At 35.9% G+C, this 5,662-nt stretch overlaps 1 pseudogene; it reads right to left on the bottom strand.

Moving 5' to 3' along the window:
* Positions 1-3,984: 3,984 nt before the first annotated feature.
* On the bottom strand, positions 3,985-5,390 carry LOC100721955 (heterogeneous nuclear ribonucleoprotein K-like; annotated as a pseudogene).
* Positions 5,391-5,662: the final 272 nt, after the last annotated feature.

The following is a 5,662-nucleotide window of genomic DNA, read 5'->3' as shown; positions in this document are numbered from 1 at the left end:
CAGAAAAACACATATAATGCCTAAATTAATATGTCATTGCTGAGTTCATCTTTTAGGTTAAAATATGCTCTCCTATACCCACTGAATTTTACTATCACTTCCAAAGTTGAGTAATTTTGAAACAATTTTCTAAGTTCAGTAATAAGCTAGTATTTCATGTTGTTAAAACATTAAGAATTCAATGTCTACATTAAGTAAAGAAACTTCTAATACATATTTAGAAGTTTTGAAAATTATTTTAAGTCACAATTATATTCAATATTCCAATATCACAAAAAAGGCCAAAAGGGAAAATTCAACAAAAATATGAGTTGAACAAAAGCGTTCAAATATGTACTTGATATCTATAATGATCTAAAACAACAGTTTATGCTGTCTTCTCATTAGCACATGAAACTTCTCCAAAATAGACTGCATACTAGTCAGTCAATCTTATATAAAAGTAAAATAATTGAAATTATCTTATGCATATTATCAGATCATAGCCCAATAAAACTAGAGTTGGGTGACAAAAGAAACAGAAATTATGCATGGAAACAAAAATAATAAATGCATATAAAATGGGATAAAGAAGGAATAAGATGATTTCTAGAACTAAACAATAATGCTATTACAACATATCAGATTTTATGGTACATAATGAAGGCAGTCTTAGAAAGTTTATTGCTTGAAAGTCTGCATCACAAAAACAGAGTGAGCCCAAATGAGTAACCTAATACACTCCAAGGAGAAAAATAAATGGCTAGTGAAATCCAACATTAGTACAATAAAGGAAAGTAAAAAGATCAGAGCAGACATCAATGAACTTAAGTTTCTAAAACAATACAAAGAATTACATCGAAGAGTGGCTTGTTTGAAAACATAAACAAAATAGATAAATCTTTAGGCAATCTAAATGAAAGAAAGAGAGAGAGAGAGAGAGAGAGAGAGAGAGAGAGAGAGAGAGAGAGAAAGAGAGAGATAACCCAATTTGATGCAGCTAGAAAATATGCAACCATAGTGATGCTGCTGGTAAAATAAAAAAAAAAAGATAATTAGCAACTCTTTTGTAAATTTGTATGGAATTATGCTGAAGAATTCAGAGAAAATGCATAATTTCTAAATACATATTAATAACCAAAGCTGAATCAAAAAGATTTCAAAATCCTGTATAATATAATAGCAGGACATGAAATTCAAGCATGTTGTAGTCAACATTTACTAAGGGAAAGATTTAATACAGGACATATAATTTATAGGATTATTTTATAATATTCACCCAAAAATTCAAATGCAGAAGAGTTCAGGAGATCTGTCACACACAAGAGACCCAACAAATTCAGTTGAAGGTTTGGATTCCTTAGCAGTGTCCTCTGGAAGTCCAGCTGGAGGCTCAGAGCCCACGACGTCTCATGCAAGTCTGTATCAAGAATCAGCACCAGCAAGGTCAAAGGTCAAAGAAGCTAGAAAGTCTGTGCAAGCAGCATGAAATGTCTGTGACTGCAGGGCCGGGCATCTGCACTGGAACCAGGTAAGTGATACTCAAGGCAAGGACTAGAGCTCCCTTGAAAAGAACCACAGTCATCCTCAGTGACACTGAGGACTGAAGTTCCTCTAACTAGACCAGCTGAGTTCATATCAGGAAAACCATTGTGACAAGCTTCCCCATGAGCACATCATCTTCCCCTCCAGTTCTCCTTTCATGATGTTGACAACAATCCTCAGGTGGGCCTTCCCACCTGAGAACCATGCTAATTTATTTAACAGGGTGTTACAATTTGACCATTATTAATCTATCACAAAACAATCTTAACAACCCACCAAAAATAATCACATCCAGAGTGATTCTCTGCTAAATTATATAAAACTTCAATAAAGATCTAACACCAAACTCCTTACAATATTTAATGAAATTGAAATTCATTTTTGAAGTATTTTGTTACTCTGACTCCATAAGTAGAAAAGGATACAACTCAAAAAGAACTACAGACCAGTCCTTTTAATGAATATGGATGTGAAAATCCTCAACAAGATACACATAAACAGAATGCAATAAATAATTAAAAATATCATATGATATGACCAAGTTTGCTTCAACCTATTCAGTGGAAGAATGGTACAATATATGCAAATGAGTAAACGTAATTTTTCACATATAGAGAGGCCAGGACAAAATCACATAATCATCTCAATAGATGCAAAGACTCAGGAGTCCAACATCTTTTCAGAAAACAAACAAACAAACAAACAAACAAAAAAAAAAAACACTAAAGAACATATGTACAGAGGGCCCTTACAAAATTATAGGAAGATAACCACAGGCTTGAAATCACAAAGAAAGTTCTTCGTGAATTTTGCTTTCATTTTGCTTTGTGTTTTAAATATTTCTTTCTTTCTTTTTTTATTTTGGGTTTCTTTTGTGTGTGTGTGTGTGTGTGTGTGTGTGTGTGTGTGTGTGTGTGTCTGTGTGTCTGCACATACGTGGGTGTGTATGTGTGTACATTAATTTTTGTTATTTTGTTTCTTTTTTTCCTTTTTTTTACCTAATTCTATAAACATCTTTCCATTGTCTAACACAATTGTTTATACTATTTCTCTGTTCTCTGTCTTACCAGAAATTTTAATGGTTCAAAGTTTTCCATTTACATTCTCTTATTCCCAAGCCCTAAATCACAAACAGCATAATCATCAAGCTTTATTAATCTTCTGATGGTTAAATCTGCAAAATTACCACTGAATTGTTTTCAACCATTAACAGAATTATACCTGCTGCATTGGGTGCATATTAGCTGTAAATGAGTACTTGGATCATCTTAATGTTTATATCATAGCAGACAGTTTCTTTTCTAGGACTGACGTTCATAACTGGCTTACTTTGTGTTATTATCTTATTTGTCTCAGACAGTACTACTGTAGCTAATTTACTTGATTTTTTTCTCCCTAAACCAACATACAGATTGCCATCATAAGTGTTAGTAAGAGTACATTTCAAGAGAACTTGGTTTCTGGGATAACTATATTTTATGATCTTTTACGAAAATAATCAAGGAGGTCAAATATAGAAGACCTATAGTTAGCTGCATCCAAAGTATATCACTGAAAAGCAATTAAAAAGATATCTATAATAGGAACAAAGACATTAGGCTATAAATATCCTCAAAACTCAGCACAAAACAACAAAAACAATAGAAACATGCAACAGATGTTGGGGAGGGCTGGGCTGCAAGAAAAAAGAATAGTTCTAAATTGTTGGTGGGAATGTAAATTTGCAAGCCATTATGAAAATCAATGTGAAGATTTCTGTAACAACTATAACTATAGATTGTACTGAATCCTACTATTTTTTCTAGATATCTTTTTGAATGAATGAAAAATATCATATAATAATATTATAGTAATGCATGCATATCAATGTTTATAGTGACACAATTCATAACCAGTATGTCTTAAAAGCATACTATGTGCTCAACAAAAAAAGAATAAAATCGATGCATCCTAAGACCATAATACTTTTTTTAGGTTCACTAAATTTATTTTAAAAATCATAAAACATTTCTTACAAAAGAGCATTACATTCTGAACACTGCTCTGAACAGATGCAGGAACATGTGGACTGTTGCTACTTTCCTCTCTACGCCCACACCCCCACGAATGTTTACATTGACCACACAAAGCAAGGTGCTCACAACAATTACATGGAGCAGGAGTAATTGTTTTTAAACAACCAGCAATGAACCAAAAATAAAACCCACTTACTCTGCTGTTGTTTTAAAATTCCAGTGTCAATTTTTGCACGCTTTCCCCACTAATCCTGTTTTTAAGGAACTAAGATAGTACATCTTGGTGAACAGCAAAGATTTAACTATACCTCAACTCAGAACAACTATGAAGCAGAGGAATGTTTGCTTTTTAAACAGAAGCATATTAAAAAAAAAAAAAAAAGATGCAGGACTCCATCAGTTCTTCACTAGTCTTAGAAAAACCTTCCAGAATACTGTTACACTATAACAAAGAAAAAAATAATCTTGAATTAGAATCCTTCAACATCTGCATATTGCTTCACACTGTTCTGCAGCAAAACCTGTGCATTCTGTACCTGGTCCTGTGTTCCTGTAATGGTAATGATCGGATCTTCGGATTCTTCTAAAAGCTCATCAATTGTGACAGAAGCTCCCGATTCATGGTACATTTGTTTAATCCGCTGACCACCTTTGCCAACAATAGACCCAGTCAAATCTTCAGGAACGGTTACTTGTGTAGTAATAACAGGCTCACCAAGATCACCATATGAGCCACACCCCCTGAATAAGAACAATCATATCCAGAGCCATCCTGGGGTTTGTGCGCCACCTGCCATTGCGTTGAGATTCATGTATCTATTACAGAGTCTCAAGTTTCATCAGTACTGAAATCGACCATGCGGTCATAGCAGTCTCCAGGTCTTTCTCTTGGATCACAGGCCATTAGAAATCCTCCCCTAGGTGGTGGTGGTGGTGGAAGAGGAAGATTCCGAGCTCTGCTACCACCCTGGCACTTTAACCATGAGGAAGGTGTGGTAGTCCCCACGAGGGCTCATGTCACAATCTCTTCTGGAGGGAGGCATGGGACGCCCACCCTGACCAGGAGGCGTTCTGTCCAAACTACGTCTCCCCGCGTGGGAAATCCTATAGGCTGTCCACGGCAAACATCGGATATCATGATAAAACCATGATCGTAAATTTCATCGTAAAAATTGGGATCATAAAGTTACACGCTTCTTTTGATGGGAAACTCAGATATGAGGTCAAAGATGATCTTTATGCACTCTACAACCCTATCAAGCTTTGCTCCAATAAGAACAACTCTGTCAGGGGAATGAGGACAGCATTCTTGGAAAAGCTGGATTGTTGCCTGGGGTTTTTGTCAGAATTCTCTAATTTTAGCACCTTTGAGTGCAGTAATTCCTCCTATAGAATTCAGTGAATTATCAGTCTCAATTCGCAGTCAAAGTCTCTTCCTTCACAGTGTAGTAATGTAAGCATTCAACAGTATTAGGTTCGAGCAGGAGCTGGCTGTTTGCAGCGGGGGGTGGCAATTGCAGGCCCTCTTTCAAGGTGGGGATGATGTTCTTCAGCATTCTCCAGTTGTTTCAATATCAGCGCTGATCCTCAGTGTGGGCTTGGAGCCACTGCTGTCTGGGACTGAAACACTGTCACTGCAGTCGGCACAGAGAGCCTTGATGTTCTTTTCTCCTTTTCAAATCACTGCCTCAGCATTCTTGCTCTGAAGCAGAATTTATGATTCAGCCATCTCCTCCATGTTTCTCGGTCTTTTAAATGCTTGCTCCTCTTCCATATCTTCTGCAGGACTTTAAACAAATCATCATTTGTTTCAGTGTTGGGGAAGATTTTCTTTGGTTGCTAAGATTCCATTTTCTTGTATTAAATGTACAAACCAGTCTGTGCTCCACAAGCAAGTGGGATCAGGTAGGACCTCAAGATCGGTGCAGCAGAGAAGTGGAAGATCTGAGGCCACAAAATTAAGTGACATAAATCAGACACACAAGTTTAAATATAGCCTGGTTCCTATTCAATGAGAAAAGCAAAACATAATTAAAGAGTAAAATGAAAGTAGAATAAAGGAAGTTGAAAGATAGGTTTTTCTCAAATGGGAAAAGGATCAAGAAATGGAGGAAGGAGTGGGA

This window comes from Cavia porcellus, unplaced genomic scaffold (genome assembly GCF_034190915.1).
Source record: "Cavia porcellus strain 051 isolate PalLab524CR breed Dunkin Hartley unplaced genomic scaffold, mCavPor4.1 scaffold_15, whole genome shotgun sequence".
Lineage (NCBI taxonomy): Eukaryota > Metazoa > Chordata > Mammalia > Rodentia > Caviidae > Cavia > Cavia porcellus.
Note: the sequence above shows the minus strand (reverse complement) of the source record. Positions and strands in the feature narration are given on the sequence as shown.